The 18,588-nt window shown below is 44.0% G+C and overlaps 1 protein-coding gene across 9 annotated transcripts in view; it reads left to right on the top strand.

Annotated features, from left to right (window-relative positions):
* The window catches only part of klhdc3l (kelch domain containing 3-like), a 182,605-nt gene that overhangs the window by 14,428 nt on the left and 149,589 nt on the right, over positions 1 to 18,588 (top strand). For 6 of the 9 annotated variants that reach the window (XM_072258725.1, XM_072258723.1, XM_072258724.1 and 3 more), the window contains exon 2: positions 11,516 to 11,667. The exons of 2 other annotated variants lie outside the window; for them this stretch is intronic. The gene's annotated coding sequence lies outside the window, so the exon portion shown is untranslated. Of the gene's footprint in view, positions 1 to 6,070; positions 6,183 to 11,515; positions 11,668 to 18,588 lie in introns of all 9 variants that reach the window. One more of the 9 variants, XM_072258720.1, reaches the window with a different exon arrangement.

Raw genomic sequence — 18,588 nt, forward strand, 5'->3', positions numbered from 1 at the left:
CGGCCTTTTCTCCTTGGAGCGACGGAGGATGAGAGGTGACCTGATAGAGGTGTATAAGATGATGAGAGGGATTGATCGTGTGGATAGCCAGAGGCTTTTTCCCAGGGCTGAAATTGCTAACATGAGGGGGTATAGTTTTAAGGTGCTTGGAAATAGGTATCGAGGGGATGTCAGGGGTAAGTTTTTCACACAGAGGGTGATGGGTGCATGGAATGCACTGCTGGCAGTGGTGGTGGAAGTGGATATAATAGGGTCTTTTAAAAGCCTCTTAGATAGGTACATGGTGCTTCAAAAAAGAGGGCTATGCACTAGGGAAATTCTAGGCAGTTTCTAGGGTCGGTTACATGGTCGGCACAATATTGTGGGCCGAAGAGCCTGTAATGTGCTGTAAATTTCTTTGTTCTCTGTTCTATTCCACCTTTCCTCATAACTCAAGTCCTCCAGTCCTGCATTATCCTCCCAAATTTTCTCTGTACTCTTTCAATACTACTTACATCTTTCCTGTAGATAGGTGACCAAAATTGCATATAATACTCCAAATTAGGCCTCAATGTCTTGTTATTTTCAACAGAGCGTCCCAGCTCTTGTATTTGTTAAGCTTCAAAGGTTCATTACCAAAGTATACAACTCTGAAATTCCTCTTCCAGATAGCCACAAAATCAAGAAAGAAACCAACGGTAGCGCGATCATCAACCCCCAAATCCCTCCTCCCCGCGCAAAAAAATGAACAAAAATGGAACGGGCACATTGATCCCCAAATCCCTCCTCCCCACGCAAAAAAAATGAACAAAAATGGAACGGGCACATTGATCCCCAAATCCCTCCTCCCCACGCAAAAAAAGCAAGAAAGGTTGGGTGAAAAACACAGAATATAATAAACTACAAGTCTAAAAAAAAGTCTATTGTCCAATTCAGTATCCAAAATGCAGAAAACCTGTGTAACATTCTCTGGGCACAGCGGCAGGCCTTTCTCTCTCCGTAGCAGAGCGTCCCACCAGAGATCAAAAGGCAGTCTCCCGTCTCCATAGCAGAACGACCCCACCGGCAATAAAAAGGCAGGCAGCCGGCACTCACCTTTTTGCAGTCGGCTGGGTGTTTCAATCTCCCTCTTAGCTTCAATCGGCGAGCAATGGAAGTGTTAACTGGTGAAATAGAGCTGAACACCGACTCATGCCCCGTCCTGCAGCCTTCTCACCACAAGACTTGCACATGCTGCCTGTGCCTCCAGGAATCCTCTTAAAGACTTCAGAGCGTCGAGACACCAAAACAATCTTCAAACAGCAAATCGCAGGCTCCAGCACATTCAAGATAAAAAGCAAATGTAAAAGACACAAAAGAGTGAAACATATGGTTTCATGATCTATACGGAAGATGCCGACTGAAGAAATGTTGCATCTAGGCACCATCTTGGCTAGAAGTCTCTAATTACATTGATTTATGAAGGCCAATGTGCCAAAAGCTTTATGACCCTTTCTACCTGTCACACCACTTTCAAGGACCTCATGTTCTCAGAATTTTTGTTTAGATTATGAGGACACGTAGTCCTCTTTTATTGTCATTCAGTAATGCATGCATTAAGAAATGATACATTATTTCCTCCGGTGTGATATCACAAAACACAGGACAGAACAAGACTGAAAAAACTGACAAAACCACATATCATATAGTTACAAACAGTGTAACAATACCATAACTTGATGAAGAAGTCCGTGAGCACAGTAAAGTTCAAAGTTTCTCAAATGTCCCACATCTTACGCAGACAGGAGAAGGGAGAAAAACTCTCCCTGCCATGCCGACCACAATCCGACTCTGAGTCATCCGAAAACTTCAAGCTCTGATCAGCTGTCCGACACCGAGTACTGAGCATCATCTCTGTCCAAATGATTCGACCTCCTTCTCAGTCGCCAAAAGCAGGCAAGGCCGGGGATTTTGAAGCCTACCCTCGGAAAGATTCACGACCACACAGTAACAACAGCAGCGAACGGGCATTTCAAAAATTTCTCCAGATGTTCCTCTGTGCTTTCACGTCCATTCTCCATCAAATCAGAATTGTCCACGGCCCCTATTTAACGGATACGATATCATTTTCACCGAAGAGCTGCGCACGTGCGGCGCACTGCCATCTTCTCCTCCCGCCGATACAATTAGGAAATGATACAGTGTTTTTCCAGAATGATATCACGGAAACACATGACAAACCGACTGAAAGACTAGCAAAAACCACAGAATTATAACATATAGTTACAACAGTGCAAAACGATACCGTAATTTGATAAGAACAGACCATGGCACGGTAAAAGTCTCAAAGCCTCTCGAAAGTCCCAACATCTCACGCAGATGGTGAACCTCCAGCGCCGCAAACTTGCCGATGCAGCATACTGGAAGCATCCGACTACAGTCCGACTCCAAGTCCATCCAAAAACTCTGCGCCTCCGACCAGCTCTCCGACACCGAGCACCGAGCACCATCTCTGCCGAGCGCTTCAACCTCAGCCCCGGCAATAGGCAAGGCCGAGGATTTGGGGCCTTCGTCTCCGGAGATTCTCAATAGCACAGTAGCAATGGCAGCGAAGCGGGCATTTCAGAAGTTACCCCAGGTGTTCCTCTGTGCTTCTCATGGCTGTCTCCATCAAATCAGGATTGTGCACGGACCCCTAGTTAACACATACAATATCAATCGGAACGGCCGCGCACACTGCGTCACACCACCATCTTCTCCTCCCTCCAAGTTTGTTTGCTTATGTAGTTTATTTTTGGGGGGTATTTGGACAATTTGTCATCTTGGTTGATTGTCAGTCTTAGTTTGTGTGTATTTTTTCATTGAGCCTATTTCTTTGTTCTGCTGTGATTGCCCGCAAGAAAATGAATACAGGTCGACCTTCACTAATCCGACTACCTGTAATCCGGTTCCTTCGATAATCCGGCACTGATTATGCTTAATGTAATCCTTCTGTAATTCAGCATTTTCACTAATCCAGCACTCTTCAGGTCCCAATTGTGCCGGATTAGTGAAGGTTGACCTGTATTGTATATGGTAACATAAATGTACTTTGATAATAAATTTACTTTGAACTAATCTTCTCAGTGTTTCTTACATTTTTTGAAATTTCGTATTTCCAGCATCTGCAGTTTTGACTTTTTAGACGAAAGGGTTAATTCTGCCCTCACCATGTCACAGATCTTTTCCATTTACCTATCCTGCCCTTTTCCCCCCTGCCTTTGTAAAGAAGATAACCGATGTTCTGTCTTTCCCAGATCTGTCTAACGGTCTTCCACCCAAAATGTTAAACCTTTTCTCTTCCCATCGATACTGCGTGACCTGCTGAGCATTTTTAGTATTTTCTGTTTTATTGCACATTTGAAGCATCTGCAGATTTGATTTTCATGAAAATAGATTAATGACTCCTCATACCAATGCCACAAGTGATTTTTATAACACGTTTATGATGCAGGAGAAAGCCATTTCACCTATCACATGTGCCCTTCAAAAAAAATTAGCTAGCATTATCCAACTTTCACCTCCAAGAAGTCCACAATCTTGTAGTAATTTGGAGGCTTGCATGCCTCAATGACCCAGAGAGTGATGCTGGCTAGAGTCAGGCCTCTATGTGTTGGATCTTGGTAGGGTCACCCATGACAAACAATTCAAAGGGTAGAGGTCAGACTGAGACAGGTCCACTGGTCCTCCAAGGTCACGGGTTCAGCTCGGGGCTAACAACATTGCCAGGTCAAAAAAAATAGTTACAGAAACAGCAATGAAGAATCTAAGTGGCTTAGGACAGACAGAGTTGGAGGACCTTAATTGCTTCCCGAAATGCCATCAGGCGTAACAGGCAGTAAGTAAGCCAACTTTTAAGCAGTACCTACGGTATGTAACTCCTCAGATCTCTGTTCGGTAGGAGACAAGTCTTCTCCTAACATCTTGTATAGGAGACATAGAAATATTTTTGAAATGTGTTGTCGAGTTCCGCCTCTTTAACACGCTCAGGTAAAAAGCTCACTGGGGGAGTGATTACAAAATGTTCATTTTGGTTAAATCAGTTTCAGAGCAAACAACATATAATTGCCACATACTACAATAAAACCATGTAGTAACTGGTTGCAAACAACTTTATTTTAGTTAATCCTTGTGTGGAAGTGTTTGGTTACATTTATTGAGAGATAAATGTATCACAAGATGTTCATATTAGCTAGATCAGTATTTCAGTGCAAACAGCAACTTTCTATAATAAGATCCTCCAAGTGAAGATGTTTCATCTCATCTAATAATCCGTACAATTTATATCAATGGCTCCTGGTTTCTGACTGTCTTGCTAAGAAAAATGGGCCAGTTCTATATATTCCTTGATGGTCTTTTCTCCTTGGGACTTTAGCCAACCTTATGGGTACAGTTGCTAATCCTGAGTTATACCAGGAGCCATTAACAGTGTAGAATTGTAATTGTTAATATTTCAATTGGCCCATTCTCACTTAAATTTCTTTATTAACCTTCAAGGATAGTCAGCACGTTCTGCGATAGAATCTTTATTATTTCCTGCACCTGTGGCTGCCAGGTGCTTCCAACTTCCTTTTTCATTGTTCTGTACACAATATCATTGAACAGATGGGGATTGCTATTTGTCTTCTGGTTGTTCCAGGTAATAGTCGTCAGATCCACATGGGATTATATTACACAAACCAATAGGTACATGTTCCTCGTGTTTAGCTCTCCCATCACTGTTGATGTGATCATGGGTTTTGTCTCCCCATGGTAAGAGTGGTTGGTGCTCCAACAGGGTACAAGATGCACCATATAATATCCATTCCTTTATGCTGACTTGAGCAGAAACAATCTTTGTTTCTATTTGCACTCAGTGGCCACTTTATTAGGTATGGGAGTGGAATGGGTGTGGTCTTCTGCTACTGTAGCCCATCTACTTCAAGGTTTGATGTGCCGTGTGTCCAAAGATGCTCTTCTGCACACCACTGTGCTAACGCGTGGTTATTTGAGTTTCTGCACACCACTGTGCTAACGCGTGGTTATTTGAGTTTCTGCACACCACTGTGCTAATGTATGGTTATTTGAGTTTCTATCACCTTCCTGTCAGCTTGAACCAGTCTGGCCGTTCTTCTCTGACCTCTCTCCTTAACAAGGTGTTTTCACCCACAGAACTGCGGCTCGCTGGATGTTTTTTTTCCCTGCACCAATCTCTGTGAACCCTAGAGACTGTTGTGTGTGAAAATCCCAGGAGATTGGCAGTTTCTGAGATACTCAAACCACTCTGTCTGGCACCAGCAATCATTCCACAGTCAAAGTCACTTAGATCACATTTCTTCCCCATTCTGATGTTCGGTCTGAACAACAACTGAACACGTTGACCTGGTCTGAACAACAACTGAACATGTTGACCTTGTCTGCATGCTGTTATGTATTGAGTTGCTGCCATGTGATTGATTAGATATTTGTATTAACAAGCAGATGTATGGGTGCACCTAATAAAATGGCTACTGAGAGTCTGTGTCCCTCCTCCTCCCTCCCCTCCTAGTGTGCAGTCAATATGTACAGTAAACTGCTACAGAAAATTAAATAATTTGTGTGTGGTGCCAGGGCAAGTGAACTGTCACCAACAAAAAACAAGGCAGTATTTATTGTGGTTATTCATAACCCTACATCACTTTGCAGCTAATTGGGAACTTTTCGAGGCTGGGTCACTGTGACGATCATCAACCCAGGCTATATTTCTGTTCTGACAGATGGTCCTTTGTAAAGGACAGAGAGTGCATTGTCAGGGAACTTGCTTCTCCCCGGCAGTTTGTGCTGGTATAAACATTTGGAAGTCAGGTTGGCGAGTTCCAGTCGAGCAGAGGGAGAATTTTGGTTAATAACTGTGTATTTAAAAAGGGGAAAAGTGGCTCTGAATAGCTGTATTTTGTTTCCTGTGAATTTTCTTACCACAATGGAGTCACCTATGACAAGCAGCGCACACAGAAGGCTGGAGGAGCCCAGCGGGCCAGCCAATATCCTCCAGCATTGTGCATGTGTTGTTCCGGATTCTCTTGTAAGACTGTTGATAATGATGCTCTTTCCACAGGATTTCACGGAGTGACCCAAGAGGACTTCAGAGCTACCACATGCGATTGCCACATTCTACAATAAAACCACGTAGTAACTGGTTGCAAACAACTTTATTTTTACAGTTCCTGGTGTGGAAGTGTTTGATTACATTTTATCTGATTTTTACAACTTAAGCTTGAAAAGATGGAGACAAATGTATCACAAAATGTTCATATTGGCTAAATCAGTATTTCAGCGCAAACAGCACATGATGTGGATCCGTAAGATGTAGGCAAAGGATTGAGCCATTCAGCCCATCGAGTCCTCCTCCATTTTACAATGGCTGATTTATCAACCCCTTCAACCACAGTCTCCTGCCTTCTCTCTGAATATTTATTAATCAGCCTATCAACCCCTATATATCTATATATCCGGCTGGTGGCGCAATGACATCAGCGCCGGACTCTGAAGCGAAGGTTCCCGAGTTTGAATCCAGTAAGGCCGCCCCTGGGCACACTTTCCATCCATGCCAGGTTGAGTGTCGAGCTAGCAACTCGACCTCGTAAAAAGTACTGATGGTGTCGAGGTCTTCATCGATGATGATGGACGAACCTTGTATATCTATTTATTATTATATCTATATACCCCATGATTTGGCCTCCACAGCTGTCTGTCGCAATGAATTGTCCCAAGGCCGTGGACAGCTGATTAGAGAAGTTCAAAGGCCAGAACTGCGAGAGTACAGAGACTGGAGGTGGTGCAAGGCTATGGTGGATTTTTGGGGCTGTGTGGGGGGGGGAGGGAATGAAAGAATTTTTCAAAATCGAAGGATTGCTTGACCAAGATGTCATTAACCTGTATCAAGTGCAAAGAGGATTTATGAGATTATTGTTGGGTCTGGAGGACCTGAGGTATGCGGAGAGGTTGGGCCTGCTTGGAATGCTGGAGACCAGAAGGGGGAGGTGACCTGATAGACATGTTCCATTCATGTGGGGCATATAAAGGTTGAATGCATGAAGTCGCTTTCCCAGGGAAAGGGAATGTAAAACTGGGGATATAGGTTTAAGGTAAAAAGGGAATGATTTAACTGGTACTGGGGTGGTGGGGGGGGCAACATCTTCATGCAGTGGGTGATGTGTATAAGGATCAAACTGCCAGAGGAAGTTGTTGATGCCGGTAGAAAAGCGACGTTTAAACAGCAGTTGGACAGGCACGTGGATAGGAAAAGCTCAGAGGGATATGAGCTAATCTCAGGTTTGTACATGATGACATATATGTACTTTGATAATTGATTTTGAACTTTGAACTTAAATGCAGGCAGATGGGGTTAGCTTAGGTGAGTATTTGCCAGCATGGATGAGATGGGCTGAAGGTCTTGCTTTCGTGCTGTAAGAATCAATTCACAATAGTTGCCACTGCTGGGTTATTGAATGGAGAAGAGAGAAATATGAATGAGTTAAACAGAGGGTTCACAAATTTTGAGAAACACTGGGGCAAGCTGACAACATTCTCCAGACAGTGCATGAGATCCAGGCCACATACAAAGTGCTGGAGGAGCTCAATGGGACAGACAGAATCTAAGGAGGGAAATGGACAGTTGATATTGGGAACTGAGACCCACTATCTGGACTGGAAAAAGAGAGCTAGTTAATGTAAAATAAAAACTATAACAACTGAGAGGGAAGGGGTGGAGCCAGAGCTGGCTGGTGGATCCAGGTGATGGGTGATGGGCAGTTGAGGGAGGGGGGAGATGGAGAATTGTGTCAGAAGCTGGGTGGTAATAGGGGGAAGTGACAGAGAGCTAAAGATGATGGACTCCACAACTGGAGAGAATGATGGAATAAAGGGAGGGAGCAGGGGAGGAAGATTGGCAGGAAGAGCGAGTGGGTGATGTTTAGAGGGAATGGATGTGGGAGAGGGAAAAGACGTAGAATGATGGCGGCCAGTTGGATCAGGAGGTGAGAAGAAGATGAAAGAAAATGGAGGGGGAAGGGATAGAGGGGGAGCATTTGCCAGAGGGTTGAGAATTCAAACCAGACTAGAGACTTTGAGGTGCTGTTGCTCTAATTTGTACTTAGTCTCAACTTGGCAGAGGAGGAAGCTGTGGACAGACATGTCATTTTGAGCTCGGGAAGTGAAATTGAAATGGCTGGCCACCATGAGATCTTGGCTGGCACAGTGGGTGGAGCGAAGGTACTCAATTGTTTTAGTAATGGGGAATCGTACTGCAAATGTAGACATTGTGAACAAATCAGTTCTGTTATAAAGGAGTATTCTGCTCAAAGCCCAACATAGGCGTGCTGTGGCTGTGGAACAGAATTAAATAATGACACTTGTATTGAGGAGTTCTAAGATTAGAAAAATGGGGATTAGTCTCCTTGGAACAAAGAAACCTCAAATGAGATTGAATATCAAATTTTGACAAAGTAAGTTTTTTCAAAAAAAATGGGAACTGTTTCCATTGGCAAACAATATAGTCACTGTGGCATAGATTGATAGTGATTGGCGGACAACATGGAGATGACATTTCCTTCGCACAGTCAGTTGTGATTTTCCATGGGTTCTCTGAAAATAACAGTGTTCCAGAGAGATAAACACCTCATTAGGGAAACGGAAACAAAGCAATGTGGAAAGAGCATGGGAATAGGATTAATTCAGGGGTTCCCAACTTTTTTATGCCTTGGACCAATACCATTAAGCAAGAGGTCCATGGACCCCAGATTGGGAACCCCTGGATTAATTGATTAGTTACATTAAAGGCAACACAGACACAGTACATTGAATATCCTTTTCACTTGTCATCTTTAGTTCTTTGTTTCCATGGGATGGTGATGCAGATGCGTCCTCCATATCATCATAAGTTCAAAATTATTATCAAGGTTCATATATGCTACCATATACTACCTTGAGATTCATTACTTGTGCAGGGATTCACAGTTAAAAAATGAAATGCAATAGAATTTTCCAAACAAGCGTGCATAAGATGACAGAACATACAAATAATTACAGAGGCATAAGAGAGGAGCAGGTGGAAGTTGATTGGAAGGGGACGCTAGCAGGAATGATGGCAGAGCAGCAATGGCTGGAGTATCTGGCAGCAATTTAGAAGATGCAAGATAGATCCATTCCAAAGAAAAAGTATTCTAAAGGCAGGATGATGCAATCGTGGCTGACAAGGGAAGTCGAAGCCAACATAAAAGCAAAAGAGAAGGCATATAGAGCAAACATTTAGTGGGAAGTTAGAGGATTGGGAAACTTTTAAAAATCAACAGAAGGCAACCGAAAAAGTTACGTGGGGTGGGAGTGGGGAGGTGAAATATGAAGGAAAGCTAGACAATAATATCAAAGAGGATGTCAAAAAGTGTTTTTTTAGATATGTAAAGAGAGGTGAGAGTAGACATCAGACAGCTGGAAAATGCTGCCGAATTGATAGCTTTGTGGCCAAGTTTGTGGATGATGCAAAGATGGGTGGAGGGGTAGGTAGTTTTGAGGAAGTAGAGAGGCTACAACAGGACTTGGACAGCTGCGAAGCATGGGCAAAGAAGCAGCAGATGGAATATAGTATTGAGAAGTATATAGTCATGCAGTTTGGTAGAAGGAATAAAGGCATAGACTATTTTCTACATGGGAAAAGAATTCAAAAATATGAGGTGCAAAGGGATTTGGGAGTTCTTCTGCAGGATTCCCTGAAGGCTAATTTGCAGGTTGAGTTGGTGGTAAGGAAAGCAAATGCAATGTTTGCATTAATTTCAAGAGGACTAGAATATAAAAGCAAGGATGTGATTCAGCAGAATGAGAGGGGATCACATTGACGCCTATCGAATATTGAAAGACCTAGATAGAGTGGATGTGGAGAAGATGTTTCCTGTGGTGGGGGAGTCTAAGACCCAAGGGCACAGGCTCAGAACAGAGCCTGTTCCATTTACAACAGAAATGCGGACCAGGTTCTTTAGGGTGGTGAACCTGTGGAATTCGTTGCCTCAGGTGGCTTTGGAGATCAGGTCATAGGGTGTATTTAAGGTGGAGGGTGGTAGGTTCTTGATTAGTCAAGGCCTGAATGATTATGGGGAGAAGGCAGGAGAATAGGGTTGAGAGGGAAATAGAGCAGCCATGACGAAATGCCAGAGCAGACGTGATGGGCTGAATGGCCTACTTCTGCTCCTATATCTTATGGGGTCTTAATAAAAATAATATTGAGAACCCGAGTTGTAACTTAAGTCCTTGAAAGTGAATCTGTAGATCATGGATTCAGTTGAGAGTAGTGGTGAGTGAATTTATCCATTCTGCTTTAGAGCCTGATAGTTGAGGGTAACATCTGTTCCTGAACCTGGACGTATGACACCTAAGGCCCCTGTACCTCCTGCCCATTCATAGTGGCAAGAAGAGTGGATGTTGGGGGTCTTTGGATGATGCTTTCTTGTGGCAGCACTCCATGTAAATATGCTGAATGGTGGGGAGGGCTTTGCCTGTGATGGACTGGGCTGTATTCACCACTTTCTGTACCCGTTTCCATTCCTGGCCATTGGTGTTTCCACACCAGGCTGTGATACAGCCAGTCACCCCACCCTGCATCTCTCGAAGTTTGTCAAAGTTTTTAGTAATATGGCAAATTAATGCAAACTTCTAAGACACTAGAGGCACTATTGTGCCTTCTTTATGATGACTGTTCTATGCTGGGCCAAGGACAGGTCCTCTGATATGTTAATGCAAGGAATTTTAAGCTGACCCTTTCCACCTCCATTTGCCCTTTGGAAGAGCGAATTGAACAGCCTTGCACCTTCAGTATCCATGTGACTTCCTGGATCTCTTCAGAGAGCAGTTCCAAGTCAGCCACACTACTGACATCTGGTACAGGCAGGATAGTGATTAACCTCCCTCCTTACTGGCCATTATTGAACCCAATATTTGGACGATTTTAAACACTGGGCCAGGCGGATTGAAAAGCCAGGGTGTTGGTACCAGAGGCGAGGGTCGTGCTGGTTCCACCTGCTGCTCTGAAGCTGAGGCTGTTGGGCCTGCTGTGGCTGCTCTAGGCTTCATGTCTGCAGGCTCTGTGATGTTTACTCCACTCGTGCTGAACTGAGCCTGAGGCTGTGGGCCTGCTCCATCTACTCTGGGCTTCGTGTCTGCGAGCTCCATGATGTTTTGCTCCGCTGTGTGATAAACTGAGCCTGAGGCTGTAGGCCTGCTCAGACTGCTCAGGACTTCATGTCTATGGAATCACTTTCATTCTGATTGCTGTTGCTTGCTTTTATTGTTTGCATTCTCTCTGCGCTTTGGGTATTTGATGGGTTTTTTTTAATGGGTTCTGTTGGGTTTCTTTGTTTTGTGGCTGCCTGTAAGGAGATGAATCTCAAGGTTCTATAATGTATACGTACATTGTTAACAAATATACTTTGAACTTTTTAGGTCAACGTTAGTGGCATCAGCTATTTTTATTTCAGATGTATTTAATTAACCAAATTCAATTTCCTTGCCCTAGGACATCTGAATTCATGTCTTTAACCATATTTCGGGGCTTCTGAATTACTATTCTGACAACATAACTACTGTGCATTGAGAATGAAAGGCTGGAACACTGGTATTTGAAGTTCCCAAGTTCTAGAACATGGAAGACAAGATGTGAACAGTTGGGTATGTAGCAGTTGGAAAGAATTGGCGACAGGTTTTCCCACCATTGGTTCATCACCCCAGACCTTAGTGAAGTAGTCAGAAGGTTGCCTTAACTTTCTGACGTTACACGGGTAAAAAAGCAGAGAGGCGAGTTGGCAGGCTTGAGATCAATCCAAAGTCTGACACGGCTTCTGTGTCACACGGTGAGGACTGTGCCATAGGACATGTGTAAAGCCCTGCAGATGTGAATGCTGTTAATTTACACAGACTGGAAAATCCAATGCTGACAGCGGTTTGAGAAAAATAATCCCCAGTGTCATGATGCTCAAAATAGCTTGCTTGTAGAATATGCAAAGTGTTGAGAGGGGGTTGCTGGAATGTGAAGCAACAAACAGGAACTGAGTCGGCGTGCAACAGCCGTGGTTGGAAAAGAAGTGCCAAGGATTCAGGTCAAAACCTTGTATCAGGACTGGTATGGACGTTCTAATGGAGGACATGTAAAGTCAGTAGACACCCTGTATCAGGACTGGTATGGACATCCTAATGGAGGACATGTAAAGTCAGGTAGACACCCTGTATCAGGACTGGTATGGACATCCTAATGGAGGACATGTAAAGTCAGGTAGACACCCTGTATCAGGACTGGTATGGACATCCTAATGGAGGACATGTAAAGTCAGGTAGACACCCTGTATCAGGACTGGTACGGACATCCTAATGGAGGACGTGTAAAGTCAGTAGAAACCTGTATTGTGCTGTAGGTTTTCTATGTTTCATCCCAGGACACGGAGGGATAATTGTCCAGTCCTTGTTTCGAGTCAAGCCATGGTTTCTTTTACTGCCACCTGAGAGGGAGAGAAGATAAGATCTTGGTCCAAAAACCACACTGAACATGCAGTAACTGCATGAAGTGTTGGCTGAGATTTCTGTGTTTATTGTTGAGTAACAACAATTAACATAATAAAAAAGGTAGCAACTGTCCCTCCTGATTGGAGTGTGATTGGACACTCAGTGGGGGCTGTCCCTCCTGACTGGACCATGAATGGACAATTAATCCTGTTTAGTTACTGACAGTACCCTGAGTACCGCTCCCATAATTGAATTGGTTGTCATTGTGCATTCAAATTTGGAATATTTATCTCTTGTTGACACTAAATCTGGGAACAGGAAAAATTGTCTATATTTTTTAAAATAATGTGCACAAAATGCCGGAGGAACTCAGCGGGTCAGGCTGCATCTATTAAGAGTCAACATTTTGGCCCGAGACCCTTCCTCAGGACTGCTGAGCTCCTCTAGCATTTTGTGTGTGTTACTCTGGACTTACAGCATCTGCAGAATCTTGTTTCTTTTTTTTTGAGCCTCTTGCGCCATATTCTGACCCAACACTAGAAATTCTCCCCATATCCCAGTTTGGTATCTTACAAACCATAGAAACCATAGAAACTACAGCACAGAAACAGGCCTTTTGGCCCTTCTTGGCTGTGCCGAACCATTTTCTGCCTAGTCCCACTGACCTGCACACGGACCATATCCCTCCATACATCTCCCATCCATGTATCTGTCCAATTTATTCTTAAATGTTAAAAAAGAACCCGTATTTACCACCTCGTCTGGCAGCTCATTCCATACTCCCACCACTCTCTGTGTGAAGAAGCCCCCCCTAATGTTCCCTTTAAACTTTTCCCCCCTCACCCTTAACCATGTCCTCTGGTTTTTTTCTCCCCTTGACTCGGTGGAAAAAGTCTGCTTGCATTCACTCTATCCATACCCATCAAAATTTTATATACCTCTATCAAATCTCTCCTCATTCTTCTACACTCCAGGGAATAAAGTCCTAACCTATTCAACCTTTCTCTGTAACTGAGTTTCTCAAGTCCCGGCAACATCCTTGTAAACCTTCTCTGCACTCTTTCAACCTTATTTATATCCTTCCTGTAATTTGGTGACCAAAACTGAACACAATACTCCAGATTCGGCCTCACCAATGCCTTATACAACCTCATCATAACATTCCAGCTCTTATACTCAATACTTTGATTAATAAAGGCCAATGTACCAAAAGCTCTCCTTACGACCCTATCTACCTGTGACGCCACTTTTAGGGAATTTTGTATCTGTATTCCCAGATCCCTCTGTTCCACTGCACTCCTCAGTGCCTTACCATTAACCCTGTATGTTCTACCTTGGTTTGTCCTTCCAACGTGCAATACCTCACACTTGTCTGTATTAAACTCCATCTGCCATTTTTCAGCCCATTTTTCCAGCTGGTCCAAGTCCCTCTGCAGGCTCTGAAAATCTTCCTCACTGTCTACTACACCTCCAATCTTTGTATCATCAGCAAATTTGCTGATCCAATTTACCACATTATCATCCAGATCATTGATATAGATGACAAATAACAATGGACCCAGCACTGATCCCTGTGGCACACCACTAGTCACAAGCCTCCACTCGGAGAAGGAATTCTCTACTACCACTCTTTGGCTTCTTCCATTGAGCCAATGTCTAATCTCATTTACCACCTCCCCATGTATACCTAGCGACTGAATTTTCCTAACTAACCTCCCATGCGGGACCTTGTCAAAGGCCTTACTGAAGTCCATGTAGACAATATCCACTGCCTTCCCTTCATCCACTTTCCTGGTAACCTCCTCGAAAAACTCCAATAGATTGGTCAAACATGACCTACCACACACAAAGCCATGTTGACTCTCCCTAATAAGTCCCTGTCTATCCAAATGCTTGTAGATTCTGTCTCTTAGTACTCCCTCCAATAACTTACCTACTACCGACGTTAAACTTGCCTATAATTTCCCGGATTACTTTTTGATCCTTTTTTAAACAATGGAACAACATGATCTACTCTCCAATCCTCCGGCACCTCACCTGTAGACAGCAACATTTTAAATATTTCTGCCAGGGCCCCTGCAATTTCAACACTAGTCTCCTTCAAGGTCCGAGGGAACACCCTGTCAGGTCCCGGGGATTTGTCCACTTTAATTTTCCTCAAGACAGCAAGCACCTCCTCCTTTTCAATCTGTACAGTTTCCATGATTTCACTACTTGTTTCCCTTAATTCCATAGACTTCATGCCAGTTTCCTTAGTAAATACAGACGCAAAAAACGTATTTAAGATCGCCTCCATTTCCTTCGGTTCCGCACATAGCCGACGACTCTGATCTTCAAGAGGACCAATTTTATGTCTTACATTCCTTTTGCTCTTAATATACCTGTAAAAGCTCTTTGGATTATCCTTCACTTTGACTGCCAAGACAACCTCATGTCTTCTTTTAGCCCTCCTGATTTCTTTCTTAAGTATTTTCTTGCACTTCTTATATTCCTCAAGCACCTTATTTACTCCCTGTTTCCTATACATGTCATACAACTCCCTCTTCTTCTTTATCAGAGTTGCAATATCCCTTGAGAACCAAGGTTCCTTATTCCTATTCACTTTGCCTTTAATCCTGACAGGGACATACAAATTCTGCACTCTCAAAATTTCTCCTTTGAAGGCTTCCCACCTACCGATCACATCCTTGCCAGAGAACAAACTGTCCCAATCCACGCTTTTTAGATCCTTTCTCATTTCTTCAAATTTGGCCGCCTTCCAGTTAAGAACCTCAACCCTAGGACCAGATCTATCCTTGTCCATGATCAAATTGAAACTAATGGTGTTATGATCACTGGAACCAAAGTGCTCCCCTACACAGACTTCTGTCACTCGTCCTAACTCATTTCCTAAAAGGAGATCCAATATTGCATCCCCTCTAGTTGGTCCCTCTATATATTGATTTAGAAAACTTTCCTGAACACAATTTACAAACTCTAAACCATCTAGACCTCTAACAGTATGGGAGTCCCAATCGATATATGGAAAATTAAAATACCCTACCACCACAACTTTATGTTTCCTGCAGTTGCCTGCTATCTCTCTGCATTTGCTCTTCCAATTCTCGTTGACTATTGGGTGGTCTGTAATACAATCCCACTAATGTGGCCATACCTTTCCTGTTTCTCAGCTCCACCCATAAGGACTCGGTAGACAAGCCCTCTAATCTGTCCTGCCTGAGCACTGCTGTAATATTTTCCCTAACAAGCAATGCTACTCCCCCACCTTTCATTCCTCTGCCTCGATCACATCTGAAACATCGGAACCCTGGAATATTAAGCTGCCAGTCCTGCCCCTCCTGTAGCCAAGTTTCACTAATTGCTATAACGTCATAATTCCACGTGTCAATCCACGCCCTGAACTCATCCGCCTTCCCCGCAATACTCCTAGCAGTGAAATATATGCACCTCAGAAGATTTTTACCACCACTCACAACCTTTCTATATGTAGATTTGCTTGAACTTTTAACAACATTTATTTTCACCCCAGCCACACTGTCAGCTCTGGCACTCTGGCACTCTGGTTCCCATCCCCCTGCAGATCTAGTTTAAAGCCTCCCCAATAGCACTAACAAACCTCCCTGAAGGGATATTGGTCCCCCTGTAGTTCATGTGTAACCCGACTCTCTTGTGCAGGTCCCACCTGCCCCAGAAGAGCCCCACCTGTCCCAATTATCCTGAAATCTGAAACCCTGCTCCCTACACCAGTTCCTCAGCCACTTGTTCATCCTCCAGAGCATCCTATTCCTACCCTTACTGGCACGTAGCACAGGTAGCAATCCTGAGATTACCACCCTCGAGGTCCTGCTTTTCAACTTCCTACCAAGCTCTCTATACTCACTCTCCAGGACCTCCTCACTCTTCCTTGCTATGTCATTGGTACCGATGTGCACCACGACATCTGGCTGATCACCCTCCCACTTCAGAATGTCATGCAATCGATCAGAGACATCCTTGACCCTGGCACCCAGGAGGCAACAAACCATCCTGGATTCTCTGTCACGACCACAGAACCTCCTATCTGTACATCTAACTATCGAGTCCCCTATCACTACCACTCTCCTCTTTTTCCACCCTCCCTTCTGCACTGCAGAGCCAGACTCAGTGCCAGAGATCCGGCTACTGCAGCTTGTCCCGGGTAAGTCATCCCCCCCAAAAGTATCCAATGCGGTATACTTGTTGAGGGGAATGGCCACAAGGGAACCTTGCTCTGCCTGCCCTTTCCTCTTCCGTCGCCTGACAGTGACCCAATTTCCTGTCCTCTGCTCCTTTGGCGTAACTACCTCCCTGTAGCTACTATCTATAATCTCCTCATTCTCCCGAATGATCCGCAGGTCATCCAGCTCCTGCTCCAGTTCCCTAACGTGGTTTGTCAGGAGCTGCAGCTGGATGCACTTCTTGCAGGTGTCATTGTCAGGGACACCGGAGGGCTCCCTGACTTCCCACATCCTGCAAGAGAAGCATTCCAACACCCTGCCTGGCATTCTCTCTACGCTAGACAATCTGAACAAAAAACTTACCAGAACCTACCCTGGCCTCTGCCTGTTCTCACTGAAGCCTGTAGAGCCAAAGCCATCCCACTCTGACTCAGTCCACTCCGACATTGGCCGCTACAACAATGGCCGCTGTATATGGCGGTCTGCTTTTAAACCTTGGTGCGCTACGTCACGCGCCTGCGCAATGCAGACCCTTCTCCCCGAGCAGTGTTTAAAAAAAAATGACTTTTTCTATCCGATTCCTTCACTCCCTTCTTCAGCTGCTTGCTTCGACTGCATCTAGTTTAAAGTCTCCCCAATAGCACTACAGTCTATGTAAAATTATTGATTTAACTAGTTTTGACTGCCGTGTGCAGAACTGAGACTTTTACTCCATCCGTTTGTAGAAGTGTTTCCCAATTTCACCTCTTAAATTTGCCAGCTCGCTCTGACTCTGTGGGAACATTGGCCACAAGCCTACATTTCTTTCAGGATTTATCTCTGTAACCAATGAGAGTACAGTAGCATGTTAGTTAAGTTTTAGGACGAGTATCCAAAAGTCTGGACTGTTCATTTAGTAATAATGAGTTAATGTTTCACCACAGTATTTGTGAAGTTTAAATTCAGCTAATAAAATCTGGAATTGGGAGGTAATATCAGTAATCATAAACACTGGAGATGCTGGAATCCAGAGCAGCACACATGCTGAAGGAACTAGACAGTTCAGGCAGTAATGGTTCTTTTTTTGTATCGAGACCCTTCATTGTGAAGAGTCTCAGCCCAAAATATCAACTGTTGATTCCTCTCCATTGATGCTGCCTGACCTGCTGAGATCCTCCATTATTTTGTGTGTATGTTGGTCAGTAATCATGAAATTGTCACTATGAGCTATGTCAGTCATGAGCAGTTTCCATTTCCAGATCTGGTTTGGCCTAAATGTGACCTTAGACCCACAGTAGGATTGACCCTTCTTCCCCTTCGCCATCAGATTTCTGAATGGACATTGAACCCTTGAACACTACCTCCTAATGTATTGGTGCTGCTTCATGCGCCCATGCTGGGCTTGTCAATTTTACCGACTTTGCCTCTAACCTCCACCCTGCCCTTAAATTCAATTGGTCCATCTCTGACAATGTCCTCTCCTTTCTTGATCTCTCTCTGTCTCCATCTCTGGAGACAAGCTGTCAACTAACATTTTTTATAAACCTACTGATTCCCATGGTTATCTTAATGATACCTCTTTCCAACCTATCTCCTGCAGAAATGCTATTCCCTTTTCTCAAATTTCTTCACCTCCACCGCATCTGTTTCCAGGATGTGGCTTTCTGTTCCAGGACATCAGAATGTCCTCGTCCTTTAAAGAACAAGGTTCCCTCCCTCCACTATTGGTGCTGCCCTTACCTGCATCTTCTCTATTTCTCATACATCTGCACTCACCCCATCTTCTCACTGCCTTAACAGTGATGGATGGAGTTCCTCTTTTCCTTACCTACTTCCCCATTATTCTCTGCAACTTCTGCCATTGCCAAAAGGATTCTAACACTAAATGTATCTTTTTACCTACACCCCCCCCCCACTT

The sequence above is a fragment of the Mobula birostris genome, chromosome 5, assembly GCF_030028105.1.
Source record: "Mobula birostris isolate sMobBir1 chromosome 5, sMobBir1.hap1, whole genome shotgun sequence".
NCBI classification, from domain to species: Eukaryota; Metazoa; Chordata; class Chondrichthyes; order Myliobatiformes; family Myliobatidae; genus Mobula; species Mobula birostris.